This window comes from Ambystoma mexicanum, chromosome 6p (genome assembly GCF_040938575.1).
Source record: "Ambystoma mexicanum isolate Mex_15411 chromosome 6p, UKY_AmexF1_1, whole genome shotgun sequence".
In the NCBI taxonomy this organism is placed as follows: domain Eukaryota; kingdom Metazoa; phylum Chordata; class Amphibia; order Caudata; family Ambystomatidae; genus Ambystoma; species Ambystoma mexicanum.
The window spans coordinates 1,167,836,838-1,167,849,814 of record NC_090935.1 but is presented as its reverse complement, the minus strand read 5'-3'; the positions used below and the strand labels follow the sequence as shown (position 1 = coordinate 1,167,849,814).

Here is a 12,977-nt window from a genome sequence, read left to right as displayed (position 1 = left end):
TCCCATCTACAAACTTCAATCGTTTTATTCAATATATTTGACCCATTTTGTCTACATACTTCATCCGTTCTTCCCTCATACGTCACCCGTTCTTCTACATCAATCGTCCAATTCCTACCACTCACTTCACCCGTTTCTTCCCTTTGCTACATCGGTTCCTTCCAACTACTTCACCGGTTGTTCCATCCACATACATTATTTGTTCGATCCACATACATCACCCGTTTGCTCCACACGCTCTGCGCTCTGCACCCGCTCCGCACTCTACATCCACTCTGCACTCTACTCTTGTTCCTCACTCCGCACTCTACACCCGCTCTGCACTCGCAAATGTACCATACTCTACATCCGCTCAACACCCTACATCTGCGCAACACCATCACGCCCTACATCCGCTCGACACCCAAATTCTGCTCAACACCCTACATCCGCTCCACTCTAATTATCCATTCACACAACCTACATCCGTACTACAACCAAAATCTGCACCATGCTCTTATCTGTTCCACACTCTCGTCCACTCCACACACTCATCCGCTCCACCGACTTCGTTAATTCATCTTGCAATATCGGTTCAGCCCGTGTCACTTTTCGTACGCACTCAATCCGTTCCGTGCTCTCCATCTGTCTCATGCACTACACTCATCTCAAGTACTCGAATCGTCTATTCCGTACGTACAAATTATACCATGCACTCATACATTCTATGCCATCTGTCTGTGGGCACATACTTCCCGTGTATTCATCATTCCATCCTCTTCACTTTATTCATTTCGTCCATTTTGTTCCTTTCGTCCATTGCAATCATTACATCCATTTCATTAGTTTCAACCGCTTTAATCCTTTCGTACCATTTATTCTTTTTATCCACTTCACTGCTCAGATCTACTTAATCTATTCTGTTTGTCCTTTTAGATTACATTTGGGGGTTATTAGCTGTCGATTTCTCGCTTGGATCTTGATGCTGTATTGTTATTTGTTTTATTGTTATTTAAGATCTAGAAGTTTGGGTTAGTTGAATTGTTTGTTATCCACTATTCCTCACGTCCACATCGATCCACTTATCGATTACATTTATTTTGTCAATTTCCTTAATTTCAGCTGCTTTGCTGCTCTCGTACAACGTATTCCTTTTATCTACTCCAGAGGTTTGATCCTTTTTACTCATTCTATTTTGTTTGTCCTTTTCAGCTAACCAATGGAGGTTAATTAGTTTTCAAATTCTCGCATGGATCGTGATGCGCATTGCTATTTATGATCTAGTATTTGGTAAAGTATTTGAGATGCTGATATCTAGTTTGAGTTGGTTTGAGTTCGGGGTCGGTTTTAGGGGAAGAGCCAAGTTTTCAGCAATTTGCGGAAAGATATGAGGTCTTCAGTGAGTCGGATGTGGGGTGGGAATGCGCTCCACAGCGTGGGGGCTAAGGCCGAGAATGATGATCCGCCTAACCTGACTGATTTTGTTTTAGGTATGACTCGGAGGCCGGCTGAGCTTGATCTTAGAGTATGTGGAGGGTGATAGGATTTTAGTTTGTCTTGAAGATATTGAGGTCTGGTTTTATGCAATGCTCGGTGAGAAATGCATAAGGTTTTGAAGGTCACCTTTCGGGCAACCGGAGGCCAGTGCAGAGTTTTGAGGGCTGGGGAGAAGGTTAAATGTAACCATGTAACAAATAAAAGGAAGAAGAAAAAGAAGGAAAAAAGGTATTTGAAGGGATTCTGTCCCCTGGGTGCCTTAAAGGGCCCTGGTGACTTGTAATAACCAACGTTCTCACTTTGTAAAGACAACCTCAGTAACTTTGACATTGCTGATGAAAAATATTGTCTGTGCGCCTGTCTTCAACCCAGTGTGCCCCTTTTATTTCTAAGATTGAATTCTCTGCGTTTTCCTTTACAGGGGTGGGTTATAGTGTTTTTGATTAATTTTGTCATGTTATCATGTTATTAGTTTGATTAAAGTATTGTATTTTTAATAGACCCTTGGTTGGACACTATTTTTGTTTGGGTACCACAGTACTAGGATTGTTTGGTCTGCTTCTCTGCTAGCTCACATCCTCCAAGGAGTGTATAGCCTTGCCTCGTTCTGATCTACCCTAACTAGAGGCAAAGTAGGAATACCTTTCTGGCTTTGCTCGTTTCACCTTTAGGATTGGGAACTCTGCTGATTTAGTAGTGGTTTAGCCTTATGCATGCCTGTACTCTTCCTGAGCAACGGTCATTTCATTAGACTGCAATGCAAAAAAATACAAACACTTCACAGCCAATAATACAAGTAAGCAATGTGTAGTTTCGAAACCACACTCAGCCCAGAAGCACTCCTCTGGCCAAGCTCTCATCATTCAAGGACACTGGACAGCATGGCATTTATAAAGATTGTGTTTACAGTGGCTGGAGCCTTTTGCGAAAATACCTTTGTCGGTTTGCCACAACAGTATTTCACAATGTTTGCTGAACGGACAGTACAGTTTTGTTAGTAAAAACCATTCAGTGTATGCTTGGAAATATACATCGGTGGACTAAGGTTGCGTTGCTCTACAAATATTAAAATGTTCTTTGCTGTTGTAAAACAGGGGAATATGTATACAAAGAAAACGCTTTAAAAAAGTGTCATGCAGGAGTACACCTTGTAAACGTTCAAAATGCCAAAATATGCTATGAAACAGCGCCCTTTTTCGTAGACTGTGACTTGGGTCAGAGGCCGTTGTGCAAATATATATATAAGCAACATTAGCATGCCAGAAAATGCTCCAAGATTTTTGTTTTTACTGAACGGCTTCCAATAATAATTCCAATATCAGAAACGTATGAGGAAACATTAGTCATCGAGTCATGAGGAACGTCTTCGCACTGTGTAATTTGGCAGGAATTGCAGACCTACAAATTGATAAGTGATAACGTTACTTAGGTCCATGTAAACAGCACTCTGCCAAAAGCAGTCTAGAGATTCTTTCGAAAGTGGGCATGCCAAAAAGCAGCCCGCCTCTTCCCGTCCACTGACTACACGGACATTCATTCCCCAAATGGAATGAGACATTGTCCAGCCGCCCATCTTATGTCATTAACGTACTGCATGAGCTGCTTTTCGAAACAATGGAATGAATTATTAACTACGCAATAAATGACGGGCATCTCCGATTACATTCGATTTCGGTATCCTTTTATGCCGGTGAAGGCTAGAACTCCTGACTTCACAGACTGTTCATGTTCCATTCACTGTCGAGACAAATGGCAGGTTCAGTGAATCCCAAGCTCCTTCGTTGTAATGGGCATTTGTATAGTGCCTTTCAACATTGGTATGGTCTCAACACGCTGTAGATTGAATGAAAGCACTAGGGAAATGCGTCAGAGAGATTATAAAATGGGGGGAGTGTGCATTTTAGCCAATACGAAGGTAGGAAGGGGTGGCCAGGTTCCTGCTAGTCAACCACGCTGAGCAGGCATGTGGGTGGGTGCAGATAGTTAGTATGGAGGACTAATTTACTTCTGGCAACATACATAGTGTTTGAATAGAAACTTCAGGAAACCACTAAGCCACACAGCAAAAGCAATTTTCTTTTTCTATTTTATTTCAAAAAGACAGCATTATCACCCATGTAGGGAACTAGAAGTGTTTCAGGGATGTGTTGTTGCCCTTTCTTGCTGAGACTTTTAATGACCTCTCACCAAAGAGTGAACTGCGTCCTGAAAACAAGTGTTAAAATGTCACCGATGAAAGGGGCGATATGCCCTGAGGAGGCGGGCCACCCCTGTCGGTTACAGCCTTGCGGCTGGAGTTGGGAAGGAGAGAGGGTCCCCCTAGGCGATACTGAATGAGAAATAAATGCTAGATTGTATATTCAGGGAGCAGGGGGGGAGGGTGGTGGTGGTGGAGGGGCACACGAAGAAGGGTGCACAAATCACAGAGGGTGCACAATCACCATAGTGCGTGCATTAGAGCCTATGTAGTAGATGCGGGTGTGAATGCCATCTTAGCTAACGGCAAATATTTTAGAACTTAGGCCGAAGTGCCGTGCAAAGCATTATAGAGGTAGTATTAGATACCCTGCATGAGCGCTGACATCACCCACACCCATGGGCAGGTTTCAGAGATCCATAAAGCCTCCCATTGCCCTAGAAGTTACAGGCCTTCAAGCCATGGAAAGAATGCACTCTGCAAGGTCATGAGAATGGCGCAGAGCGCCTCTTGGCAGTACCATCCCACGGAACAGATAGCAAGGCCCTCCTGCCCCCAACAAACCCCACATGAGAAATACAGCTTTGCCATGCTTTCATCTTAGGACCACCGCATGTCATTGTACCATCCAAACCCAGACCACCAACCATAAACTTTGAAACCGCTCGATTGATCACCAAGATCAGAAGGCAAGGCTATCTTGCCTCCTCAAATGGGTCACGTGATTTGTGCAACGAGGTTTCAAATTATTGCCTAAAATGAAGGTGGAAGGCCTTGGAAGTTGCTGATCTGCCTGGGAGTGAGTGGACTATGTGAGTTAGTATGACCTTGGCTTTCCCCCCGGGCTCATCTCTGTGCCTGCCAGGTGCACGGGTCCAACGATAAAGTAACATCATTTTTCCAAGTAGCTAATTAATTGTAAGGCCACCCTCACAGCTGATGGCGAGCCCAGCAGCGCCTACGTGGACGAAGATGGACAGATGAAGATGGACCAATGGCCTGGCATCCCCTATGGAGCAGGGCCTACATGTATATGGCTCTGCCAGTTCGCGTTTTAGAATTGTACTATATGAAATTACGTCATCAGTGCAGCTGTTTGTGATTATAACATGCTGCACATGCCGATAACGCTTGGCGGCAGCAGAGTTCTTTGCTGTTGCACTTCCATTTTGTAGAAATAAATACTTGTTATCCTTGCAAGCGGTGTCTTGGGCCCTTTTCGCTAGCGGGTTGTATTGTTGTTGGTGTAAGTGTGCAGGGGTGTGCCTTCATTTGGTGACCCCGACCTGATCCCAGCATCCCCCTGAGGCTTGCGGGCCGCTTCTCCAAAGAGGCCGCACCCACCTGCAGCAACCAGTCGCCAGATGAGTCATTCCCAGGTGTGCAGGATCCGTTTTTAATGAAGTCCATTCTGCTCTTTGAAGCAGGCATGGTTCAGGGGAGAGTGCAGGCTGTTGTTGGAACCCTGTGACAGAAAATTTCGGGTGAACACGCACATGTGAGTATATCCATGCAAGTGATAACAAGTAGGGGAGTGGTACATGGGGAAGCGTGTGGTGTGCGAGGGAGTGAGTGAAGGACCACATCGCTTGTATGGTGTAGGTGCGATTTTCTTCTGCTTTTGTTATTATTGGTTTTTAAAAGGAAGACATTACGGAAAGGAAAACAGGAGCATAGGGAGCCTCCCCGAGTGAGGGGGAAAAGGTGGTACCACTCATTTTATGTAACAGAGGAAAAAGGAAATAAGTAGGAACCCCACGTAATTACATATGGATACAATAGTGGTTGTTGCTTTAGTGTTTTTCGATTTTTGGATACGGTGAAGGCCCGAGGAGGGGCGGTGTTCATAAAGTGCGTTTTTTTAGCAAGTAGAGTGCAATATTGGGGGTGTGTGAAAGGGAGGGGGGGGATTAACGTCGGCTGACAGGTAGAGGGGGACAGTGGGATTATTTTATGACTGACAATTGCAGTGCACCCAAGCACGCGATTAGATGTGTAGGGGCGCTTTAGAGCGTGCAGATTGATGTAATGGGAGGGGAGATCCCCTTAGAGTACATGTGCAAGGCCTTGCCCTTGTACCAGGAGAAGATTGGGAAATACCATAAGCAGTGAATGGTAGAAAAATTAGGGGGAATGCCCCACTCTTGGCCAAAGCAGGGCACTCATAATAAGGGAATTTTAGAGCATATGACTACATTCTTAATAGCGAAGTACAGAGGCAAGCAGCTACAGAACCAAAAGCACATTTTAGATTTGCAGAAGATGAGCTACACTAATCCAACCTATGTGCCCACCTCCAATCCGGCAACGGCCCCTTCACCCACATACATACATACATACATACATACATACATACATACATACATACATACATACATACATACATACCCCAGTAACCGGCCTCCACAACATTGCAAAGGGCAGAGGAAGTTAGAGGAAGCACTACAAATCAGCACGAGTAGAGTTGGCGTGATTACGAGCAGTACAGAGCGAAAGGAAAGCAAAAGGGAGTGGGCTAGACAAGAGGAGGGCGGGGGACATTTTATTCAGATTGGACAGTATGGCAAAGGATGTGCATATCGAGAAGAAAGGCGGTGAGGGCAGGCCGGCAGGCAGCACAGGGTACGAGACAGCGAGGCCCAATAGAGGTTCAGACAGATTTTCCAGGAGAAGATAGGTGGAGTACCATTGAGGAGTAGGAGGATGATGGTGAGGAGAAGGCACAACAGGCACTCAAAATAACACCTTGGGTGGAGTTTGTGGAACGAGGGGGTAAGGAGCAGGTTTGGCAAGGAAGGAGAGGAAGAGAACGGACGCATTTGAGAAACAGGCAGCGGACGTACGCCTGGCTGTGGGCGATATGAAAAGCTTGTTCATGGTTATCGTGTGAGACCAGGCTGGGAACATGTGGATTAAAGCAGGGTACCCAGGAGTGAGGCTAGACAACGACGTGCACAATGGTGCTTCGTTAAACAACATTAGCGCGCCAAGGTCTGGTGGTTTCTGCAAAAAGAATTGTTGATAGGGACTGGCCAGGGTGGGTGAGAACGGTGCACAGTACTTTGCATTGACCCCATGGTACCTATGAGGTAGGTAACTGATGCAGAATTGTTTGAAGACAGGCCAGATGATGGAGAATTTGTGCTAGCTATCTGTATCCCCTGTGAAATCATGGTACAGTACCGGATAGTCCAATGACCTCTGATGGCCATTGCGGCCCTGCCCGAGTTCATTGAGGCAGATTTGGAACAGGTGCCTGAAAGACTGGACCACTAACGCCCATGATGTAAGACTCTTACAGGGAGTGACCCCAATACACATGGCACTGAAACCAGGAGCAGTACTGCCCTGAGTGAAACAGTATCCACGCTGCAGGGAGGCAGAAGAGGGAATCAGGGATACCATCAATGCCCTACTCAACAAAGGAATAATAGTACCATCTACCTCCCCATGTAACACGGCTATCTACCCTATGAAAAAGGTAACAGGGGGCAATTGGAGAATGATACAGGATTTGCAACCCCTAAATGATGGTGTACAACAGGAGTTTCATGTGGTTCCTAATCCTGCCACGATCTTGTGAAGCATCCCCATAGAAGCAACCCACTTCAGGATAGTGGACCGCAAAAACGCATTCTTCTCAATACCATTACATCCAGACTCACAGTACCTCACTGCCTTTACACATGTGGGGAGGAGGTTCGAACACACAAGATGACCCTCAGGGGTACTGGGAGAGTTGAAGCATTTTCAACAAAATATTGCACACAGATTTGGGAAATATTAAAGTGTCCAGCATGAGCATCTAGTATGTGGACGATCTGCCGGTGTGCAGCGACAGTGAGCAACATTGCAGACTAGATTCCATTATACTTCTGTAGCTCCTGGCCCGCAAAGGATAAAACGTTGACAAAACTAAACTACAGTACTGCCTAGGGCAGTAAATGGCAGCAAACGGCAAAAGAAGACTGCCTGACCGCGCCACCCCCACAACAGTGAAAGAAATGCAAAAGGTCCTAGGGTTGTGTAATTACTGCAGCACAAGTATCCTTGACTATGCATCATACACCAGGCCGCTCTTACAGTGCCTCAAGGCTGCACACAAGATGGACAATAAAATTGTGTGCACAGAAGAAATGTTACAAAACTTCAATGACTTCAAGGAGGCAATCTCGACTGCTCCTGTGCTAGCTACCCGAGATTACATGCAGGAATTCTACCTATTGTACCTATTCTCACACTCGAATGGCCAGCTCATGACTGCCGTGTTGACACAGAAAAGCACTATGGGCCATACACCATTGGCCTATTACAGCGGCATGCTAGACTCAGTAATGCAGGGGCAGTTTGCATGCGAACAGGCACTTGCTGCAGCGGCAATTTCTCTCCTCTTCGCCTTCATCTACTACATGTTCAATTTAGCTCCAAGAGTTTTAGCCACTTCGGTTCTATTGTGCACGTGAGGAGGTTTGCTCGATCTGTTAAGAAATGAGCAAACATTTGTTTTTAAAGCTTATTCAACTTTCTGTAATGGTCGGTTTTGTGCTGGGAACAGTCGCTGTGCAAGAGCGCTGTGCCCCAGTCACAAAACCAAAATTTAGCGTCTTTACAATTTGTTGCATGTTTAACATTTGGTTGTCTCACCTGTGTCGAGAGACCGATGTGGGGAACAAACACCTCGTTTGATAAGCGTGCGCGCTTGATGTTCAGTACGCGTATGCTGAAATTCATCCAAACACTCGGTTTCTTCAATTTCACCGCTCGATGTGTGCGGCACGGCCTCTCGCTGTTATTCAGTCCACAGTATACGTGTTGTTTTACCGATACTTTGCAAACACATTGTTTTATCCAATTAGGGCTCCATCTGAATGGTCCTTTGTTTCTTTCAATTACGTTGCTGAGTTACTGGTTGTGTTATTGTACCTCACTGAAACCGTGGGCCTTGAGGTGCTGGAAGAATGTGTCCAATTCTTCATTCGTGCCATTCCAAATTTCGAATATATCATCTATAAAGCGGAACATGCACTTCAATTTATTTGTCCATCTCTCTTCGTTGAAAATATGGGTTTCTTCCAAACATGCAAACTCAATGCAACCCAATGGAATGAATGCGGATTGGGATCTAAGCTGCTTTTTATTAAAGCGCATATTTAACATCAGAAAGATACATACAATGCTGGTTCTGGAATAGCAGCAAAATAGGGACGAAATTGAGGAAAGCATTTCAAAGTTCAAGATCTCGACTATGTTCACCACAAGGACCATCACAGCTGGTAATGCACATGAATATCAAGGAAAACCATCAGCCCAAAGGAACGACAGGGTAATGTTTAACATAATAATGACCATCTCTACAATATCGTGTAAAACTGATACTTTAAAATAACCGGAGTATCCGTGTGATCTCAAGCATTAAACAGCACAATGCAATTTGATCTTCTAATTCAGTCAAGCCATTAAAAGATGGCGCCCACGATTTCAGTGAGGTACATTAACACAACCAGTAACTCAGCAACGTAATTGAAAGAAACAAAGGACCATTCAGATGGAGCCCTAATTGGATAAAACAATGTTTTTGCAAAGTATCAATAACACAACACGCATACTGTGGACTGAATAACAGCGAGAGGCCGTGCCGCACACATCGAGCAGTGAAATTGAAGAAACCGAGTGTTTGGATGAATTTTGGCATACGCGTACTGAACATCAAGCGCGCACGCTTATCAAACGAGGTGTTTGTTCCCCACATCGGTCTCTCGATACAGGTGAGACAACCAAATGTTAAACATGCAACAAATTGTAAAGACGCTAAATTTTGGTTTTGTGACTGGGGCACAGTGCTCTTGCACAGCAACTGTTCCCAGCACAAAACCGACCATTACAGAAAGTTGAATCAGCTTTAAAAACAAATGTTTGCTCGTTTCTTAACAGATCGAGCAAACCTCCTCACGTTCACAATAGAACCAAAGTGGCTAAAACTCTTGAAACTTAATTGAACATGTAGTAGATGAAGGCGAAGAGCAGAAAAGTTTACAGGATCACAGGTACAATGGTCACTTAATAAACACAATAAGAAATTATTTTTCTAAAAAAACATTTGCTTTTAAAAAATAGACAACATATGAAGGACAGAATTTCTAAATAGAAGAACAAGTTACTTCTTACCATGTAACGTTCTTTCGACGGGATGTTCCTCCGACGTATTCCTCATCTTAGATATCTCCTTCCAGCTCTGCTGGCCTCGGAAGAATTTTTCTCTAGAGGGCGCTGCGCGTCGACGTCCTCCGAGTCGATGTCCCTCGACAGCCGCCGTATCGACGTCGTCGTCATCCTGCCTATAAAGGCCGCGTGCAGGGTCCGTTGCTCAGTTCCGTTTTGTAGCCCACAATAATTCTTTCTGGACTAGACTAATCACCCTGAAGGAGCGTAAGCTGCAACAACAAGGGAAGTAGAACTGCGGGGATGGATGGGAGGGTCGATGAGGAATACGTCGGAGGAACATCCCGTCGAGAGAACGTTACAAGGTAAGAAGTAACTTGTTCTTCGAAGGGATTGTGTCCTCCGACCTATTCCTCATCTTAGATAGGCTCCCATAGCAGTATTCTATTATCGGAGGAGGGAGTACTGACTTCATGGTGTCTTCTATTGATGAATAGAATGCAGTACAGCCCTTCCAAACCTAGTCTCTTGACTGGAGGAGGAATCCAAGTTGTAAAATCGTGTAAAGGTATGGACAGACGACCATGTAGCGGCCGCACAGATGTCTTTAACCGGCACACCTCTTTTGAGGGCCGATGAAGCTGCAATACCTCTGGTCGAATGAGCCCTAAGGTTTTGAGGGGGCTCTTTCCCTGCCAGTTTATAACATTCCAGAATGGCTAGAATGATCCATCTGGAAACGGTCTGCTTAGTTATTGGTAACCCCAGCTTGTGACCTGTGTAACCTACAAACAGCTGGTCTGCCTGGCTTATCCTGGCTAGTCTACTGATGTAAAAACTTAAAGCCCTTCTAGGGTCTAGCCTGTGTAACCTCTCTTCCTCTTTCCCCGGATGAGGAGGAGGATAGAAAGATGGTAGGGTAATCTTCTGAGTGATATGGAATTCCGAAACCACCTTTGGGAGGAAATTAGGCTTCACTTGCAGGACAACTTTGTCTTTGTGAAATATTGTGTGAGGGGGTTTACAAGAAAGAGCTTGTAATTCGCTCACCCTTCTAGCAGATGTAAGTGCTATTAATAAAACAGTATTAAGGGTAAGGAATCTTAACGAACAAGAATGGAGAGGTTCGAAAGGTGTGCCCATCAGGAAAGTTAGTACTAAGTTTAAATCCCATAGGGGAACTTGGAATGGTCTTGGGGGATAAACATTAGTTAACCCCTTTAGAAACTGTATTACCAAGGGTAATTTGAAATAGGATGGTTCTTCCGCAGTGCGCTTAAAGATGGATAGCGCTGCGAGATAGCCCTTAATGGTGCCAACTTGAAGGCCTGAATTCACCAAATATAGAAGGAAGGACAAAACCATTGGTGTACCACATGAAAAAGGGTCGATATTCTGTTCTCTACACCAGCTGCAAAATCTGTTCCAACGGCAGCGGTATAAAGACTTTGTTGCTGGTCTCCTTGCCGAAAGCAACACCTCCATAACATCATCAGGGAGGTCCCAATCCTTGTAACTCAACCTTTCAGAAGCCAAGTGTGAAGGTTGAGAGTTTTGATGTCTGGATGGAGAACCTGACCTCCCTTCTGTGAGAATAGGTTCTCTCCGAGTGGAAGTCGAATTGTAGGGCAGATGGACAAGTCTAGAAGGTCCGGGTACCACGTTCTCCTGGCCCAATCCGGGGCAATTAGGATCATGGTTCTCCGGAATCTTCTCAACCTCCTGATCATTTGAGGAATGACAGGGACCGGTGGGAACGCGTACAGAAGCGGAAACTCCCAGTCCACTATGAACGCGTCTCCCAGAGCTCCTCTCGGGGGGAAATTCCCTTGAGCAGAACAGATAGCATTTCCTGTTGACGGTGCTGGCGAACAGATCCACCTGAGGGGTTCCCCAAAGGGCGAAGATCTCTTGAAGGACTTCCTGAGCTAGTTTCCACTCGTGGGAGACTGTGCTCTGCTCAGAGCGTCCGCTGTCAAGTTCTTCTCTCCGGCTAGGTGAACTGCCGATAGAGAGATTCCTTCTTGGATTGCCCAAAACCAGAGCTGCATCGCCTCTCTGCACAGGGGTAGTGATCCTACGCCTCCTCTTTTGTTGAGGTAATGCATGGCCACTGTGTTGTCCGTCATTATCAGGATGTTTTTCCCTTGTACAGCTGGCAGGAACGCCTTCAGCGCAAGTCTGATGGCTCTCAGCTCTAACAGGTTGATATGTAGTCTGGACTCCGATGGAGACCAACGACCACCGATGGTCAAGTCGTTGGCGTGGGCTCCCCACCCCGTGAGTGAGGCATCCGTGACTACTGTTATCTCCGGCCAGGGTTGCCAAAAATGTTCTCCTTTCAGAATGTTCTCCTGACAGGCCCACCACTGAAGGTCTCGAGCTACTCTGTCGGGAACCTGAAGAAGATCTGTCATTCTCCCTGAGAATTGTGACCACTGGGTCCTCAGTGCCCACTGGAGGGATCTCATTCTCAGGCGAGCCTCTGGCACTAGGAAAATGCAGGATGCCATGAGGCCTAGCAACCTCAAAAAGTCGAAGGCTGGGAGACGTTGGGCATGTTGAAACTTGGTAACCATCTGTAGAATATCTTGAGCCCTCACCTCTGGTGGCAAGGCTTTTCCCATGGAAGTGTCCAGGATCGCTCCTATGAACTGGAGTCTCTGCGATGGTATCATTTGTGACTTCTTTAAATTGAGGGAGAAGCCCAGTCTGTGAAGGGAGTGGCACACGTGATTTAGTTGGATCTGAGCTTGTTCCGAAGAAACAGCCCTGATCAACCAATCGTCCAGGTAGGGGTAGACGTGAATCCCTTCCCTCCTTAGACTTGCTGCCACTACCGACATTAACTTGGTGAAGACCCTCGGGGCGGAGGTCAGCCCAAATGGCAGCACTCGAAATTGATAGTGAGAGTTGCCAATTGCGAACCTCAGGTATTTCCTGTGTTTGAGATGGATAGGCACATGGAAATAAGAGTCCTGAAGGTCCAGAGATACCAACCAGTCCTGGAACTGAAGGGCCTGGAGGATCTGAGAAAGAGTGACCATCTTGAATTTGTCTTTTCTGAGGAATTTGTTCAATTCTCGCAAGTCCAAGATGGGTCTCAGTCCTCGGTCTTTCTTTGGAATGAGAAAGTAAGGGGAGT

General features: G+C 45.7%; 1 protein-coding gene across 2 annotated transcripts in view; it reads right to left on the bottom strand.

The window, feature by feature from the left end:
• Positions 1-12,977, bottom strand: part of C6PH9orf85 (chromosome 6p C9orf85 homolog) — a 648,496-nt gene that overhangs the window by 492,463 nt on the left and 143,056 nt on the right. The window lies entirely within an intron of this gene.